The sequence below is a fragment of the Lactuca saligna genome, chromosome 6 (assembly GCF_052625555.1).
Source record: "Lactuca saligna cultivar CGN05327 chromosome 6, ASM5262555v1, whole genome shotgun sequence".
Classification (NCBI taxonomy): Eukaryota; Viridiplantae; Streptophyta; class Magnoliopsida; order Asterales; family Asteraceae; genus Lactuca; species Lactuca saligna.
This window is the reverse complement of record NC_136422.1, coordinates 7,302,998-7,323,735: the sequence shown is the minus strand read 5'-3', so window position 1 is coordinate 7,323,735 and position 20,738 is coordinate 7,302,998. Positions and strand designations below refer to the sequence as shown.

The 20,738-nt window shown below is 35.5% G+C and overlaps 1 long non-coding RNA gene across 1 annotated transcript; it reads left to right on the top strand.

Annotated features, from left to right (window-relative positions):
* The first annotated feature begins 12,465 nt into the window (after nt 1-12,465).
* On the top strand, nt 12,466-15,285 carry LOC145001311 (uncharacterized). Its single transcript, XR_013661539.1, has 3 exons — nt 12,466-13,131; nt 13,623-14,502; nt 15,112-15,285. It is a non-coding gene; the product is annotated as an uncharacterized LOC145001311 (long non-coding RNA).
* The last annotated feature ends 5,453 nt before the right edge of the window (nt 15,286-20,738 follow it).

Below are 20,738 nucleotides of genomic sequence, written 5' to 3'. Positions count from 1 at the left end.
TTCTGGCGAATAGCAACAATTGTTCAAATCTAAAACTAAACTATTCTTAAGCACTAAAGAATACACTCCAATCTTGGTCACAGGCAACGATCTTCTGTTCCCCATGATTAGATTGATCCTTCCTTGCTCCACATCCCTACTTCTTCTTAGTCCCTGCACATTAGAACAAATGTGATAACCACAACCGGTGTCAAGAACCCAAGAAATAGCATGATTTGAATCGTTAGATTTGATTGCATATATACCTGCGAAAGATGGCTTGATCTTTCCTTCCTTGATGGCTTGCAGGTAATCCGGGCAGCTTCTCTTCCAATGTCCTATCTTGTGGCAGTGGTGGCACTCTGCCTCCTTCGGGTTAGAGCAGGGCTTAGAGGGATCAACTTTGGTCCCACTAGAAGAGGAACCATCTCGGGCTTTCACCTTTCGATAGTTATTTGAAGAAGCTTTCCTCTTCTTTCCCTTCCCTTGACCAATAGCCAAGACAGGTGCAGCGGATGGATTGGGAGTTGGTGCAACAGACTTGTCCTTGAAGTTGCTCTCAGCAACCCTCAAGAGACCTTGGAGTTTACTTAGAGTGACCTCCTCTTTGTTCATGTGGTAGGTCATCCTAAATTGATTGTACATCGGAGGCAAAGAGTGAAGCACCATGTCGATCGCCAAGTCTTCGCCAAAGTCAACATTTAACTTGCGAAGGCGGTCGACATACCTTTGCATCTTTTGCAAGTGCACGGTAAGAGATTCTCCATGACCCATCTTGGCGGAAATCATGTTAGTGAAGATCTCGTAACGCTCTTGTCTCGCGTTTTGGCGGTACCTCTCCAACAAGTCTTGATGCATTTCGTATGGATACATGTCCTCGTAGGACTTTTGGAATTCGGAGTTCATGGTGGCGATCATGATGCAATGTACCTTCGTTGCATCTCGCTCATGAGTTTCAAAGGCGGTGATTTCGGCAGGAGTAGCAACTTCGGGGTTGATTTTCTCGAGCTTCTCATCGAGGACATACTCTTTATCCTCATAGTGAGCAATGGTGCGAATGTATCTTATCCATTCGCCAAAGTTCGTTCCATCGAAGGTAACCTTTTGGCAAAGGCTCATCAACGTGAAAGAACTAGCAGCAGCGTTGTTTGCGTTTGACATCTATAGAAAGGACAAAGATTGATTAGAATAAGAATCCCTAATTATCACCCAATAAGAAAAATTAGGGCTAGGATCCAACAATAACATTTACATACTAGAAAAGGGATGCCGTAATCTAACATGCAAATAAATTGAAGGTAAGTGAATGACGATTCACTAATTCTCCATCACAAAACTTAAACTTTTAGTCCTAAGTGTTTTTGAGAATTCCTAGATTCGGATGAGATTCATTGAACTATTCAATGGCATGTTTAAATCTCGATATGCCCCTCTTGTTTGTGACTGGGATGCCGAGGATCACAAAGCGGGTGTGAATTACCATGCAAATTTACATGGTGCCTTCATTGTAACGATCACCTATTCGATGTGCCGGTAAACCACACACGCTCCATCGAACTATGATGAACAATGAATCACCCTTTGCCACCTTCGCTTAGAACCAATTAGTGTGCCGGTAAACCACACACGCTCCACTAACATCTTAGCAAGGTGCAAAGTGTAATTTCATGGGATTGCATCAATTCACTTTTCCTAAAGTAACTAAGATTGGGAAATTTAAAAAAAATTTAGTTACTTCGTATTTCTTATTATACTTTTAATGAGAGGATGAGGTTGCCCTATCCTACCCGTTCGGCTAACGACCCTCCACCAATCAAGCAAGCGGTGGGTGTGAGTGTACACCCATTAAGCGCCATTTTATAGGCCGCAACCTTAAACCCACCTTATAGATCGGCTTCGTGAATGAGGCCTACTAGCGGTAAGACTCGCATTTAGTTATACATATATATATATATATATATATATATATATATATATATATATATATATATATATATATATATTAATCTAGTAATATCATATAAGTATAGGGTTGCATTTTAAACTTTTTCAAAATCTAGGGTTTGAAATTTAAGTTGTCTAAATTAAAACTTTTAATCACAAATATAAATTTCAAAAACTTTAGGGTAGGTTTTAAACATTTAAAACATGAAGGATCAAATAACAAATAATTCCAATTAACAATTAATATTCTAATTATCTTTATTTGATTTATCTTGATTTCTTTGAAGATAATTACCAAAATAATTAATGATTATCATATAAGGAAATTAAATATTTTATTGGATGATAAATATCTTTAATTAGATCAAGATAATAGTCATATTTATCAAAAAATCGGATTTACATTGATCTAGTATGATTAAGGTAAGTTTCCATAAGATAATTATGAAAAAATCCCGAATCTGGCCATTCCTGACGCCTAGACTCGCCGAGTGCACAAGGGAACTCGCCGAGTCAGGCCTACTCGACGAGTCCACCTTGGAACTCAACGAGTCAGTGACTCAAAACCCAAAAAATCGAATTTTGCAGGTTTGTTTCAGTTAATCAAGCAACAATTTAAAGAAAACCAATCTAGGCTCTGATACCACTGTTGGGTTTTAGCCATAAGAACTTTCCTATGTGCGCATGCAAAACCCTATTGCTTGGATCTAGGCTTTCTAATAAACATGATTTTGAATCCAAGACTTCTAATGGCTAATTAGGTTAAACAACAATATTAAAACAGATCTAGAATCATACCTTTGAATCCCTTGTTGATCTTGTTTGTCTTGGAGCTTCTAGAGTCACAATTGTCACTCCTCTAATGGCTTACAAACACCAATAGCAAGCAAGATGATTTAGGAGAGAGGAGAGGGGAGGAATTCGACCAGAGGTTCCTTGCTATAGGTTGTGTGTTAAATTGCCCCATCCATAGGGGCTATTTATACTATTAGACTCATTAAGGGTTTCACCTTAAACCCTAATTGGATAATCTTCTCTTAAGGCTATCCAAATCCATTCCATAGATAACCCTATGGACGATTTTGAGCTATCCTAAAGCTCTTAGAATCCGTCCAAGGTGTATCCTAATGGATTTATAGTCTAAAGTCTAACTATCAAACAATTAACAGTTTATACCCTCTTATTTAATTAATCTCTTTAAGTCACCAAATTAATACCAATTAATTTATGACTTATATTAATCAAATAGCTAAATATTATTCCTTATAATATTCACTCTCTCTTAATAAATCATCCTTCAAGTTGCTATGGTGAAGGCAACCCAAAAGGACCATGCACCACCGAATATAGTTATAGCCTTAGACACTATTCCAACAATCTTAACATAAGGAGATCTAAGTATGAAATGGTCAAGTTACAAGCTTTTTACCTCAGGCTCGCTCCCAAAACAATGTAGATGGCAGATCCGCTTCCTCTTCTTCAATCCAAGCCTCTAAATCTTTGAGTTCTCTTAATGAAAGCACCAAAACACACTTTAGTTCCTCACACACTCAAGAATGGGGTCTAAATCGATTAGGGTTTCCTTTTAGCCGTCAACAAGTGATAAGGGGACTGAATGAAAGGACTTAAGGTCCTTAAAATAGGGTGCAAACCCCGAAATTAAGGTTTTCTCATTCCAGCTCCAACTCGTCGAGTCTATCCTCTGACTCATCGAGTTGGTCACTTAAGTTTGCGGTCCAACCGCATTCCTACTCGACGAGTCAGGGAATGCAACTCGTCGAGTAGACTTTTCAATATGGAAGAATATGGCTGAAATTAATACCTGAGAGTCGGGGTGTTACACTCATAATCATAAATGCCAATTATGACCCATTTATGGCCCAATTTTCCAAATTGGGCATAAGTATTTCCAATGGGCCTTATCCTTGAGCCCATCTAAATATTTTAGTCCATTTACTTGTCCTTAGATAGCCATCAGTAACCCAATCACCAAAGCCCAAAAGAAAGGCCCAACTTAAGGCCTAAGTGAAATTAGGGTTTTCACATGAAATGACGATTAGGGTTAAGTGTTTCTTACTTAACCCATTAAGAACTTAATCCATTAAGTCCAATATTATCTTAGGTTAATTTGCCAATGATTATTAATTAATATTTTAAGTTTATTAAATAATTCTCGTGCGTGTTTCGATAAATCCCCAAAATTAGGGTTTCATGAAATTCGGGTTTTCCAAACCCTAATTAGGGTTTACAACCCACATACTAGCCCATTAGTAAAATGGTTGGGCTTTTAGATCGGTTAGGGCTTCATTGGGCCCATTAGGGTTTCATTAGTAGGGACTACCCACAACCACCTCGGGTAATGGTGGTCAATGGCGGCTCACGGTGGTGGTTATGATTTTTGGCTAAAAATTATTCAAGCATCCCAAACTACAATCACACACACAAAAGCATACAACCACCTAAAGTGGCGGCTGGTGGTGGCAGAAAGGCGGCGTGAGGTGGCAACCACCACCTCACGGCGGTGACGGGTCGTTTTCTTGATTATTCCAGTCGTACAATACAACTTACAACAATATCCACAAAACACACACACACATATCCACCCTTGTGGTGGCCAACGGTAGTAGAGGGTGACAACCATCCCTCACAGCGGTGGAGATGGATGCTCTTATGGTTTCCGGCCAAGCAAACACATGCACACACACACACCCCTTGTACTGGAATACGCACCTAGACATACGAAGACATACACAACACGGTATCACACACCCCATGCTTAGTCACCCTCGCGGCGGCGTGTGGTGCTTGGACGACATGGCGGCATCGGAACAGCCATCGGAACGGCACCGACGATGTGATAGCAGCACAGAATGGAGAGGAGAGAAGGGAAGGCACGATTCTTCATTGAGAGCAGTAACAACGATTGATATTTGCGTGTTTCTTCCATTCCGACAATGGTCTTCATCTTCAATGACAGTGGCACAGCGACGGCGGAGCTCGGTGGCGATGCAACCCAGCGGTGACAACGACAGCGAGACTGACGGCGCCTTGAAGGAGAGAAGGACCGGTCAATGGAGGAAATAGCAACAACAGCCGCAATATTGGCCTTCAATCCCATCATCGTAGTGGTAATGGCGGTCATTTGGTGGTTTCCGACTTCACTAGAAGAGGTGGTGGCGGTTGAAGGTGAGAGAGAGGTATAAGGGTGGCGGCTGCATCGGATTATTAGGGTTAGGGTTTTGGATGAGGCTTATGCAACAGTTAAATACTTAGATCATTCAAACTTCTCCCCATAATGACACATTTAGTCTCTCATTCTCCTTTTCTTTCAATTTTAATCCTTAATTTACCATCTAAACCCCTCCATAAGAAAATCCTTGCAAATCAAGTTTGAAATATTTACTAAGCAGCCCCTGCTTGACAAATTCTTTTCAAATGTAGTCCTAAAATTACACTTTAACCCTTGGAGGTTCCAATCTTGTCATTTGGAGTCCCGAAACCAACACCCCACTAATAATAATAATTACTTCTCGGGTTCCGGGTTTATACTTATACTATTTTAAACGGGATGTTACAATTCTTCCCCACTTAAATTTGATTTCATCCTCGAAATCCTTTCGTATCATTCCTTACGCACCAGACAACTTGAACTACATGGCTACAATCCCGAGCATAACCCCAGTCTTCCCAAGGCAATCGAAACTAACCCTAACAAAGTTTTAATACCCGAAGATGGAAAAATTCCCCGCATTATGATCACCTTACTCAATCCGAAATCCGTAGTCGCAAGATGGTCTGACTCCCTGACAGACTGCCCATACTGGATCATTATTGTTAAATTCATTGCACTTATCTCCTAACTGGCTACTCAACTTCTAATAACCTAGGGATCCTACTAGAAGATAGATTCACATACCAAATTTCCCTGCAGTACACTTATACTTGACAGAAAACTCATCCGGAATATCAGATTCCTACCCGATTGCTGAACCAACGAGCGATCTTACAATCGCTTCATACGATTCCCAAAGTAAACTCGACTAACAATAACTGCCCTAGTTATATCGCCACTCATAGATCCATTAATCCTCCTGATCCATCCGATCATAACAGCCTGACAACTTGTCGGCATCGAATCAGATACGAAAAGTGAACGCTACTAGAATATTGTAGTCTTACATCATGTCCGGTCTCTAACGACCTACTGTTTCTTGATTCCAATCATGCCATGACCTACCCATAATCTTACGAACTAGTACACCCTGGCCTAATCATCTGAAAGAGTCTGTGAATGATACAGTTACCCCCGCACTCTTACAACACTTTCTCCCTAACACAACCATAACTTGATGCCTTACGCTCAATCTATCAATCCAATTACCCTCAAAGTCTAACACGCACTCGACCGAACACCCGAACTGAACTCAACTCATGACTGGAACCCCAAATTGATTCCCCAAATTCTGCTATCAAGCACCGAGAAGACGCGATTCACAAGCTGGGGAGTTTTACCGGACTCCCAACTCACACAACCCTCAAACCAAATAGCCACTTAGGTTGTCTTCTTTCCTGAAAACGATGCAAAACTTATCCCTGTTTCAAAACCGCTTCTACTTCTGTATTTCGTGATGATTCTCCCCCACTTAGATCCGACTAAGTGTTCACAATACATGATAGTTTTATAATTCCCAATCCTTCTCACTTTCCAACGATCGATCTGATGACAACCAACTCTTTCCAACTAGTACTCCCTTACTATCCAATCCCAAAAGTGCAATAGATCGCACAATCAATCCTTGCCGCCCGATACAAAAGATCCAAGGAGAATCGGATCTTACCTCATATGGGTAGGGACGGTAATCACGTATGCCTCACATGTAACACCTGTTCTAGGTATTACTTATTTAATTAAGATTAAGGTTTTGGTGTGTGGACTCGGCGAGTTGGGAGTCCAGCTCGTCGAGTAGAGGGCTTTTTAAGGACGTAGAATCTACACCATACTCGACGAGTTGGAAGGCCGACTCGACAAGTAGGCGATGTAATGATAAAACCCTAATTTTAGGGTTTGCACCCTATATAATCTCCTTATGAGCCTTGAAGCTTACCTCCTATCATCCTCCAAACCCTAAGAATGTCTGTGCTAACCCTAATCCATCTTCTCTTCCATTTTGTGAGCTAGAGTGACCTTTGAAGCTTAAGAAAAAGGAGATAATGAGAAGATCTAGTAAACCAAGCACCCATCCTTGAGCTTAGTCATCTTGAATTTACTCTTCATTTCCTACCCTTCTTGTTGAATGCATGCATGGGATTCATAAAGTTTGCAACTTTAAAAATCTCCAGAGAAAAATGGTCCCAAGGTGGGCTAGATCTGGCCTTTGGTTGAGCAAGGACACCATGCAAGGGTTCTAGGGCACATTTCCCTCTTTTTGGTCATTTTGACCTAGGGACATGCATTGGACATGCATGTCCATAAAGCTTTTCAACCTTTATTAAGGGCCTTGAAGCATTTGGAACGATTCTAGAAGGTAAAGTTGGAAACTTTATCCTTCTAGACACCATTACGGATTTAGATCTAAGCCCTGGAATCCTTGGATTTGGTAAATCATCACAACAAGCAAAAAGGAAGGGGGACTCGACGAGTTGCTATATGAGCTCGATGAGTCGGATCTAGTTTCCCCGCCTTCTAAATTTTAAGTGAACTCGTCGAGTTGATGAAACAAATCGGTAAGTTGGCTAAGGTTTGATCAAGTTGTCTGGACTCGGTAGGAACTCGACGAGTGGCTAGATGCACTCGACGAGTTGAGGTCAACATGGATTGTTGACTTTGACTGATGACTTTGACTTTGACCAAGGTTGACCAGGGTTGACCTTGAGGGTAATTTTGGGATTTTGACAAGTCCATCTTATGATGCTTACAGGCAGTTGAGTCACCTAACCGACTCGCCGAGTCCATGCAACAACTCAGAACGAAAAAACCCTCCCCAACTCGCCGAGTTGGATGATTTGACTCGTCGAGTTCATGCAATACATTCCATGTCTAAGTGATTTTAAGCTACTCCACTGCTCCAAACAGTAGATCTAGCCTCCTAGGGCACGTTTGCCACGTAAAGTTGCAAACTTTACGTGCAAGCAAGGCCTTACTCATCAAAACCAAGGTAGATAAAGGGTTTAAGGGATGAAGAAAGACCAAAGCTTGCCAACTTTGATGCCTTTATGACAATAGAGACCTAGGGAAATCCAGATATGATGTTACAACTTCAGATCTTACCCCAACACCCGAAATGATCCCCAAACATGCTAAAGTTAGCCCTAATCCCAATAAGGAGAAGATCTAGCTAATGAAAAGCCAAGGTAATAACTTGTTACCTTTTAAACGATGCTAAGATGAAGTAGGACTCGGATCCACAACCTCTTCTTGTTCCAAGGTCTAGTACTTCAAGCTCTTCTCACTACAATCCACCTTCAAAGCTTAATATCACACAAAATGAAGAGTAAACAACGATTTAGGGTTTCTGGACTCAAAAGGGGGCTGTAAGGAAGGATAAGGGGACAAATAAACTTTAAATAAGGTGCAAAACCCCGGGGATTAGGGTTTTCTCGTTCTAACTCCAACTCGCCGAGTTGAGTCCACCAACTCGTCGAGTTGGTCACTTAAACCACGTGGCCAAACCCGTCCCTACACGACGAGTCAGAGCACTGACTCATCGAGTAGATCTTCTTAGATGATCATAAAAGTTGCAAAATTAGATACATGGGGTGTTATAATGATTGGTTTCTTTTTCTTACCTCATTCTGATTGGTCCATTTTATTTATTAAAAAATAAATAAAAAATACCCAAGTGTGACACCACTCCTTGGGTGTGGTATGAAACCACACTTTTGTGGTAATGGGTGAGGTGACGCTTACGTGTCACTGCGGTTTCATGAGAGAGTGCTACACCACTCCCTCTATCCTCATGATTGTAATTTATGAAAAGTAAGTCCATATTCTAAAATATCGATGCCACTTATCTTTGTGGTTTCGACAAGTTTCATGCATGATGTCTTACACTATTAAACAAACTATTATTATTTTTTTTCCTCTCTCTCTTTTTTTTAAATGTTATTTTCGATTTTTTTAAGTTTAGAGGAACATTTCTATAAGAAGTTGAAAACGGAACAAAAAGTCGTAAAAGACCACAACGATCAACCTTTTGTCAGTTCATCCTCGGGCATGCTCTCTCCAACTCCCATATCCACCGTCATCCACCATCTTCTTCCAATCGACAACTCCAACACTCATCATTGATGACTCTCTATCTATGCCATGTCATAAGTTATATTATTCAACTTAGATTTTTTTTCTACAACAACATGTTTATTTTTCTAATAATATTTGAAGAATATTATATTGGAGTATATCTTACATAATTTCAAAACCGTTTGGTAAATTTCATATAAATATTTTTATGTTATATTATCTATAACTAAATATTAATAAATTGAGTAAATTACACAAATGGTCCCTATGGTTTAGGTTAATTTGCGCGTTTGGTCCCTAACTTATTTTTTTAACTCGGAAGGTCCCTATTGTTTGTTTTTGTTACACACTTGGTCCCTGTCTTACCTAAAAAAACTATTTTGTCATTGATTTTTTAATTTATTTAAATAAACACACCACCAACTTCATCCATCTCATCTTACCTTACATACCCTATCATTTTCCCTACTTAAATAATAGTCTTTTTAGGTAAGATAGGGACCAACGGTGTAACAAAAACAAACAATAGGGACCAATGGCGTAACAAAAACAAATACTAAGGACTTTCCAAGTTAAAAAAATAAGTTAGAGACCAAACGTGTAAATTACCCCAAACCATAGGGACCATTCGTGTAATTTACTCTAATAAATTACAAGTTAATCATTAAAATTACCAAATTTATTGAAGTTAACCGGAAAATAATCATTGTCTTAAAATTTTTAACAAAAATGAACACGTTTTTAGCTAAATTAACAAATTTACTTATTTTATTTAGCAAATATTATATTTAATTATTTTATATAAACCTCTTTAAAAATCATATCATCACAATGATCTTTATTGTTGATTTGCATATTATTAAACTAAATAAAATTTTTATTTAGATTTATTTTTATGTATTGTATAGTTAATTTAAGTTTATTGCAGCAGTCTGAAAAAGTTAAAAAACAAACAGACTTCTTATTATAGATTGCAACCGTTTGCTCTACTTCTTCAACAGAGTGGTACAAATTTGGTTCACAGACTTCAGCCGTTTTCGTTTCGAAAAAACAAACAACACATTGCTTTACATATTTTTATAAATGTTATTGAGCATAAGAACTTAATTTGTTTTCGTTAAACTGTTCGAAATAAATTACCAAACAACATATTTAAAAAAAAAAACATGTTTTAACATTAGATAAACTACTAAACATTTTTACTAAAAAAAAAGTTTTAAGCAAGCAATCCCAAACACCTCCTCAGGCCTTAGTTTTTTTTTTTTTTTAACCGACAAATCTAATCTACTCCTAAGCTAACAACACCTATTCTACCTATGTCTACAACGAGATTTGAACCCTCAATCTCAAAGAGGGAGCGCAAACCTTAGTTATATATTGAACACTTGATCTCGAAATAAATCTTAATATTTTCTAAAATAAATAAAAAGCATTAAGTTTGAATATTGTCATTTAAATTCGTATCCTGTATTATTAAAGTGAAGTACTGAACAAAAGTATTACCTTGTAAATAATGTCACCTTATAATGAGGTCCTTCATGTCATATTTAATGCACCCACACCAGTCACCCTCGCCCATGTTTTAGCTTTGGAGGTTGTTATCTTGATATTAAATCCCTTCGGGTCACTCTCTCGTCTTTATTACTTTGGGTTCATCGATATATTATTTAGATATTTTTTAAGATAGAAATAAATACTACATTATCTTTTGATAATGGCCTTCTTGCCTTTTAAATTTGATATCTCGCTTATTTCCAATTTATTTACAAAGTATACTAGTATATCTGTAAGTCTAGGCTCAAGTAAATTTATGGTTTTGTGAATATCATATAACAAACACATTTTAATAAACGTGTAAACAGTATGTAAAAGGAATGTGGATCTTAACGTTCAATGACTTAGTAACTTATTGTTTTAAAAGAAACATTGGAAATTTTAAAGCTTCAATTGTCGCATACATACAAATTACAATCATACACCAACACCACCATCATCCAACAAGGTTTCCGAACTGGGTTTTGGTTGTGGTGGGCTACTAATTGGGCTTGGGGGTGTGGAAAGCAAAAGATAGTAATGAGTATCTGGGCCAAAGCCTACTAGTCTAAAGGGTGGGTTGGATTGGGTGATCTGGCATGATCATATTGGGGTGAACTATTGCTAGATATTCATACACTGGATTTAAAACCGGATTTATAGGTGTACAAAGACCTAATTTTATTGGAACCGAATGTTTATTTTGATGCTGATAAAATCGGTTATAAAGGAATCAGATCAGATAAATTAATAAACCACTCCGGATTTACCCTGATTTTTGGTGGAAAAGCATCCCGTTTTTAATATCGGATATCGACTATGAAAGAAATATTTTTGTCAAACCGATTCAGGTTTAAACCGGTTTTTAGGGTAAAAATATTAAAATAAGATAATCGGTTTTAGATCATTTTGAAACCGGTTTGAAAACAAGATCAAGATCAAGATCAATAATATTTTTTCTTTTTCTAAACTATAAAAAAGACATAACACTTACTTAACTCCAACCAAGTATCTATTCTTTTTATTATATTCTATTGTCGATTACAATACATAGAAAAAGAAAAACAACTATAACAAATAAAAATATTAGTCATTGTTGCCATTTAGAAGTCTTTGTTGTTTAAGTCTTCTGGTCCACATCATAGATATTCAGCCAAAAAATTGGTTTCAAATCTTCATAGAAGCTTCCACGATGATTAAATCTCATTCAATGACGATTAGATATAGATGTTAGATTTGTTTTCTCTCCGTCACACCGAAATAACAAGATCATTCAAGTTTTCAACGGATTATTATGTTAACTATTGAAACCAAAATATCTAGATTTTAGCAAGGTTCTAAATAACATTATGCGTGAGTTGACGACAATTTTAAGCCTCAAGCTTTCACGAATCGTGACGAATTACTTCTTTTATAAGGTGTGACTTAAGGTGATAATTTTTGAATATATATATATATATATATATATATATATATATATATATATATATAAAGAGAGAGAGAGAGAGAGAGAGAGAGAGAGAGAGAGAGAAATGATCATTTGAGAACTCAAAGTTTCCCGAGAACTAAAAGTGGAAGTTGGATCAATTTTTTGGATGGATTAGATGATTAATGGCACACACATTGTAAATACAACTAAATTTAGTTGTATATAAGTGTTTTAGCAATATACCACAAGGGTAAATTTGGTATACACAAAATATTCAAAAATCGAATTACCAGTTGAAATATCAATTAGCATCTCTCTCTCTCTCTCTCTCTCTCTCTCTCTCAATGTCTCGTGTTCTTCATAATATCATCCCCCCTCTGTTGACCGCCTCCCTCCGCCCTCTAACAACCAACCTACCTCTGTCAATAACCAACGCCTTCGACGACTTACCATTTTTTCCTTCGTCGACAACCACTACGACAACCTAATATCTCCGCTCTCTATATCTCTCAATCACTGATTTCCTCCTGATTACCATCGCCTAACACCACCGTAGATCCATTGAAGTGTTTTGTGAATCAAATTCTATTTGGTCGATCCATTGAATCAGAAATCGATCTTCATTGGAGCTCCCAACGATTGATAGATTGAACAGTGTGGTGGATGCATCCTTCTTCCCTCTTGGATTTCCGTGCCCTAATAAATCAATCAAAGCTCTGAACGCTCTAGACCTCGTATCTCTTTATCTTCGATTATCGACAAACTAAACAATGCCACAACAAAATTCTCCTTCACCTCTGATCTTTCGATTTCTAGGACGTGAATTAGAGGTTCAATTGCGTAGTCTTCCTTCTTCACCTGTGTTTCGAGTTTAGTAGATCAGGTCTCGCTTCAGTAGCAGAAGAAACAACTCTCAGTGCAAAAGATGATCTCCACGATATATGATTTCTCGACCCGTTTCCAAATCGTGTTTTGTCTTAATCTAGACTTGAATCAATCTTCAAAGGTACATCTAAATTCCTCCTCTGTTTGTATCCAGTCAAATTTTGTTCATTGTTAATCCTAAAGACTAATTTATAGGTTTTAATTGCAATAAGAGTGCACTACGGTTATCATCCGAGGTGGATTCTTTTCCAGTAATGTATTGATTGAAACTTGATGCTCATAAGTCATGACTCCACACTGTAATTTTGTTAGTATGATTAGCAGAAAAAGGATTGATATAGGATGTCAAATTTAGGGTGAAATCATGGAAGTCGACTAGAAAGGGTTTTAAATGATAAATGGATATGACAGATAACATGCTTAATTACCTGAAAATATATTCCAGATGCATATTTTTGATGTGGGGAACCTCAACTATGAGTTTATGACTCAGACATGGTTAAAATCCCCAAAACAAAAAGGTTTTTCTTCATGTTTCATGTCAGACTTTTTTATATAGATATATAAATGTTTGCTTTTATATTTCTTCATGGTTTTCTTTAATTGTTTCAGAATGGCTACAAAAAGCAACATTGATGCTCATAAATGCTGCAAGTGTAAGACTACCAAGTGCTTGAAACTGTAAGTTCAAATTTAATAATGGAGATATGACCCACATTCTCTAAAGTAAAAAGTATTATCGCACTTAGCAATTGAAGTTTTAGTCTTTTTAATACAATGATTTTTTTCCACATATTGTGTTTGCTTTGTTGCTGAATCTTATTGTACTGAAGCTTGCTCTTGCAAAGAATGCTGCAATCTACTTGATTATAAAGATACAATTGAAGTGGCATGTGAACAAGCAAAAATGAGAAATCCACTTGTATTTTCCACCGAGGTTCATTCTCTTGATCAAGTCTATGATCTTTAAAACATGACTTTGCATTTTGATTACAAATTACAATAATCCTATAGTTTCACTTTCTCTATTTGACTTTTTTTTTTTGGAAATTACAATCTAATTTTGTTGATTTTGATTTAGATATATTTTCAATCATTAAAAATCAAGGTTCTAAATAACGTAATGCATGACTTGGCGACAATGTCAAGCCTTAAGCTTTTCCTAGCCTTGGCGAGTCACGATGTTTGTAAGGTGTAAGTTAAGGCGGTAATTTTCTATATAATTAATATTTTTATATGTATTGTCAACTATTATTCATTTTTATACACATATATGAGTTAAGGCGGCATTTTGGTAAAACTTGGCGGCAGGTGCAAGCGTTGGAGTCATGGCACGCCATGACGAGCTTTTTAGAACCTTGATAAAAATGGATGATGTCATAATGAAAGAGGAAAATAATTAAAAATGGATGATGTCATAAAAATAGATATATTACAACACACGTATTTGAATCAAGACCAAGATTATTTGGTTTCCCTAGGAGAAATGAAGGTTTGTATGATCTAAAACTTTAATTGTGATTTACTGCAATATGCTCATATGATAATCCGTTGGAAATAAATCGTAGTGCTTGAGATATCTTTTAGGTGTCCTTATGTTGTTTGAAGATGTGATAATCACAAGTGAATCACATATGAATTACATGTGATTCACGTGTAAATCACATGTAAATATTTGATTTACATGTGAATTATATATGATTCACTTGGAAATATATGATTTACATGTGAATTATATATGAATCACATGTGATTCATATGCGAATTACATGTGATTTACATGTGATACACATGTAAATCACATGTAATTCACATATGAATTACATGTAAATCACATGTTATTCACATATGGATTACATGTGATTCACATGTAAATCACATGTTATTCACATATGAACCATATGTAACTAATATATGAATTAAATATGAATTACATGTGATTCGCATGTAATTAACATATGAATTACATGTGATTCGCATCTAAATCACAAGTAATTCACATGTAAATCACGTATGAATTACAAATGATTCACATGTAAATTACATATGTATTTCTGTGAGTGTTTTTGCATCAATCAATTTCTTTTTATTTTTCTTGTAGATTTGGAAGAAATTGTGGTGAATAATGAAGAGGTGAAAATGATAAATTGAAGAAAATATGGACATATTGACACGAAGACATGAAAATGCTTTCAAATTTTGTAGAGAATTTTTATTTTTGATATTTTATATTGTATCGAATAAAATACTTATTGTATTGTGTTTATAGATTAGTAAATAAAATGAGTTTTCTTAAGATTCTTTTACAAATATTATAATAAATATGCATACATGCACTTGTAAAAACATCCATAAATGTACCAAAAATGTTGATTTTTTTGGTTAAAAAAGTATAGTATTTGTTAAATATTTTAGTTTTTTTTTCTTAATTTTATTGATTTTTAAATGCTTTTTAAAAAAATTGCAGTTTTTTTAAAAGAAATATTTTTTTCAATTTTATTTTCAAAAATTCATGTTTTTTTTATAAAAAATTAAAATATCTGCACTTTTTTTAAAAAACTGAAAAATACTATTTAAAAAAAAATCCAAAAATTTGATTTATTATGTAATTTATATTAATATTTACAATAACACAAAAAATTAAACATTAAATGAGATTGATAAGATTACGATCATGACCTTAATGAATTATTTTTGATCTAACGCTCAACTTTTAGTTCTCGGGTTCTCGGGAAACTATGGGTTCTCAACCGATCTCACCCATATATATATATATATATATATATATATATATATATATATATATATATATATATATATATATATATATATATATATATATATATATATATATATATATATAACTTAAGGTTGCATTTTGTTAAAGCGTAATGTAAAGTACAAGCCTTTGAGCTATGACACGTCATGACGAACTTTTTAGAAACTTGGATTTAAGTATGTATTGTATTTTACTTAAATAATGTTAACTAGGATACTTGGATTTAAGTATGTATTGGAACCTTAAGTACAAGTCTTGGAGCCATGACACACAATGTATTGTATTTTTCTTATTTAATTTTATATAAATATATTTTGTTAAAGCGTAACATCAAGTACAAGTCTTGGAGCCATGACACGCCATGACTGACTTTTCAGAAACTCGAATTTAAGTATGTTTTGTATTTTCCTTAATTAATGTTAACTAGGAAAGTGGTCAATGCTTCACATGAGTCAAGAGGCTTATTTTTTTTAATTGGTAAAGAAATTTTTTGTAGAAGTCCAAACAGATATAACATCCATATGCTAGACCTATTCAATTAATCCACATCAAGATTGTAAGAAAAGCAACCTACTTTCATATATCATGAATGTTGAAAGCTACCATCTAAAATAGGAACAAATGTTTCTTTGTCAAATACCTTTTAAGCAACATTTGACTCCAATATATATATAACCGTAAAACAGTTCAGAAATGTTACAACACCATCACCACCCTTAGTGTAATGACCCAATTTTTCAAAGAAAATTTTCATTTTAAGTTAAGCAAACACATTTTCATAGTTTAAGAAATTCAATCGTAATTGTTTTCAAAACATATATCACATACAACTTTTAATCCAAATATCAGAGTGTCCATAAAAACATTTGGGAGAGAGTGCACGCCGCGCCATCACACCTTGCCTTTGCCATTGGGATCGGAAGTACCTTAAACAAATCCATAACCTGTAAGCTAGTGCTTAGTGAGTTTCCCAGAGCATACCACACACAATACACACATCACATATCCTATTAGCTATAAAAGATACATATACACATAAGCCATGCATACAAAAACCTGTAAGGATGTCGTGGGCTCCCCCAGGGTCTTACACCATCGTGCCGTGGGCTAACCCTCATGGTCTTAAGCTAGGAATGCCATGGGCTACTCAAAATGGTCTTTGCCTAGGAATGCCATGGGCTACCCCACATGGTCTTACATCTAATGCCACAGGCTCCCCTGGGGTCTTCTATGCAATAACACACAATCACTTTAAAGTGGTCCTTAGGTTACAAATCCAATCTAGATAGAAGTTTGATGAAGCGGTTGGTGTAGGAGAAGGAGGAAGAGGAGGATTAGTACTCGAGCCATTTGACATCTATTAAGAAAAGAAACACAATTAGTTTGATCAAGAACCCTTTTTTATAATTGCCAAATAACAAATTATTAATCAAAAGGCTAGGATCCATATTTGGCTTCACAATGTAAAGTGTATTAGCCGCAAATTACAAAATGAAGTTATTTAGGTGGAAAAACTATTATCGATCTCAATCTATATGAGATTCATAGGAAAAATGAGATTTATCGACTTATGTCAATAGCATGTTAATCTCTTCCAATGCTCATTTAACATTGATGACTAGTAACCGGGGATCATGAATCCAAATGGTGAATTGACCATGCGAAGTTACAATGGGATTCAGCTAAAGTAATGCTTGAGAATCGTGATCACTGTATACATTTCATTGACTATATTATTCTTTAGACGAGCCGGTAAACCACACATGCTTGCGTCAACAAGAACATACCACAAGACGTAATTTCCACGGGAAGCATAAGATTCACATTATATATAAAACGAGATTTTGTTTTATTACTTATAGAGTTAATACTTTGAACTTTTCTCAAATTTCCTATCAAATCCTTTCGGTTACTCCACTTCAAACACAAGAAAGCAGTGAGGATGGCGAGAAATCTATGCCACTTAAAAGCCGACCTGATTAGGAATCAAAAAGACCTACCTTAAACCTCCCTTATAGCAATAAAGTGGATGAGCCTAGTCGAGGTAGGACAAATAATACACATTAAGAAATATGTGAGAACACAATGTTTATTTTAGTGTTATACATATAAATACTATTTTACTATATATATATATATATATATATATATATATATATATATATATATATATATATATATATATATATATATATATATAGACACACACACACTTGTGGATAAAATGTCTTTTAATTCTATTGACTAAAAGGTCAAAAATTAAATTATAAGAGTTCTAATCTTTTGTTTTTTAATTAATCTATTAATTAAATCAAATGTAACTTTATCTTTTGGTATAAAAGCTAGTTTGTATGTGACTAAAGTTGAAAAAGACGAGCAACCAAAAACAAAAATGCATTTAGAATAATATGGAATTTTAGGTTCCACGAGGTGGGGAAAGATCTGCCATGTCGTGGGACACAAAAAACACACGATTTTATTAAAGTATTATTTTAGGTTCTTAGCTGCAAACCACAGACCATGCAGATACCACGACGCAGTGGAAGAACAGCTACGTCGTGACAAAGAGGCAGAATGACCAAAATTGTTGTTTTAAAGCATAAATAGATTCAATATTAGTCATTGCAAATTTCTAAGCTTTTAAAACAATTTAAAACCAGAAACCCTACACATACAAACTATAAAATACTTAAAGGACAAGTGTAATAGAGTTGAGTTAGTCATGCTCTAATACCAATGATAGGTTTTGAGTCTCATTAGATCAAACAAATGACAGCAGAAAACAGAAACACATCTGATCTAAACTCGAAACAATGGATCTAAACTCAACTAGTCTATTTAACTTATAGAACTCAATGGATAGAAGACATACCTTAGATTTCTTTATGGGGTTCTTCTTTTTGACGAACCGGTTGATTGGACTTAAGAACCCAACGGAGAATTCCTCTTTTGAAATTGCACCCAAGAGACAAAGAAACATATCCAAGCAACCCTTGAACAATGAGCTTCAAACATAATCAAAATCTCGATTATGTTCTTCGAGCACGACGTGGAGATCAATAGGCCACAACGTGGGATCGACAATTCGAGATTCTTTAGGGTTTTGAGGAATCCTAAGTTTTGACAACCGAGAGGTATTCTCACATGTATCAAAACTGGATTTGGAGCGCTCTATTTATAAGGATATGATTTGAAATCGTAGAGATAATCAATACATATAATAATAATTATCTAATGAATTCAAATCATTGTGGAATACCATATTCTATTTATTAACAAAACAAGTACTTCAAATAGATATCTTTTCAGATTTGCTTCATTTTGTTCTTGCATGTAACCCAAAAGGACACTGTTATTTATAGTAATATTACCAGGCTTGTTATGGCTATGAACGCTAATCTCCATCACCACCACTATCGTCCGCCACCATAAACATATCAAAAAATTTGAGTCAAGCAAAATAAATTTGATGCATGAAAAATAAATCAGATCTAGCATATACCCAAAGAGAGTTCTTATGAAAATTAGGCGCAAATATATAAAACCATACACGTATAATCAAATTCAAACACCATTAAATTCATAAGCACTAAAAGATCCAATAATAAACATCAGATTCCCAAAATACTTTAAATACAATATTGAAAACACACGATCTTGAAAAAAAGAACATTGGCAGTTTGGTTGTGTAAATTGACGCATTACAATTAGATGATAAGCTAGCATATTTTTCAAAATTTCTTAAGTTGTTATGTTTGGCAAGCCAAAAGTAGCTTATAAAATAAGTTCTTTTTTTTTTCTTTCAAATACACACCATGATTAATTTTAAAGACACATTCTTTTAAATGTTATTTTATATATTTCAGCTACTTGTACCAAATCTCATTTTTTTATCAGCTAACTTTTAGGTTAACAACTAATTTTCCAGCTAGTACGCCAAACATAACCTTAATATTTTTTCTTGTGCTTGGAAAAACAAGAAAATTGGAAGAAATAAGAAGAAAACTTTTGATGCTTATTGATATCAAATTATTGATAAGTTTGTTAGAGATGTGTTAGTGATTTTAGAGTCACCATGTCATTTTATGTAGCTGGAACTAACATGTTAGCTAAAGGGCTTAATAATTTGTACTCTAACATATATACGGGTTGGTGCAGAGTGCGTATGTATAAGATCAAATTAGAAGCCGATTTGACGATAAGTGGGGGGTCCGGGGGCAGTGCCCCTGTGTCCGAGGTTTCTAAAGGGGCGACACCCCTTTGGTGGGGTCTAAGGGCAGCGCCCCTAGCGGGGTACATAGTTTGAAATTCAGATTATTGAGGGTGATTATGGTAAAACTAACGAAACTCGTTAGTTTTAGGAACTCTAAATCCTCATTAAAATCCGGATCACCCTGACTTGCTTCCAAAGAAACTAATGACGGTCCAACCCTAATGAAATCCTAATCTCGTTATTATATATACGATTCTTCCTTTTGAGAAGTTACACACGAAAATTAGCTTTCGTTTTCTTCAACCTTTCCCGGAATCTTTCTAGCAATTTGGCTTATGATTTCTGTGCATAGAATCGTAAGTGTCCAATTGGATCATCCTAGGCTGAATTTCTTGCAACCCATGCATAAGGTTGGAATATCAATTCGGAAAGTATTCTCACAATCCAAGTTAGTATCTAAATCTCCACTACAAACCCTAATTTTCTAACAAGATGGTGTGGTATTTTTCACACATTAGCATCGATAAATTGGATTTTGTTAAATGGATAGGAAAAGAGGTAACAATAAGGGTTTTCAACATGTAACAATTAGGGTTTTCAATAGGAAGCAATCTTAGGGTTTGGAGGATTGAGTTCAGAAACAGTGATGACATTGGTTTGCGCAAGGGTAAGTACGTTAATGGCTCGGTGGTCGATGTCTAGGATTTCAATAGGCAAATATACTAGGGTTTCTTTG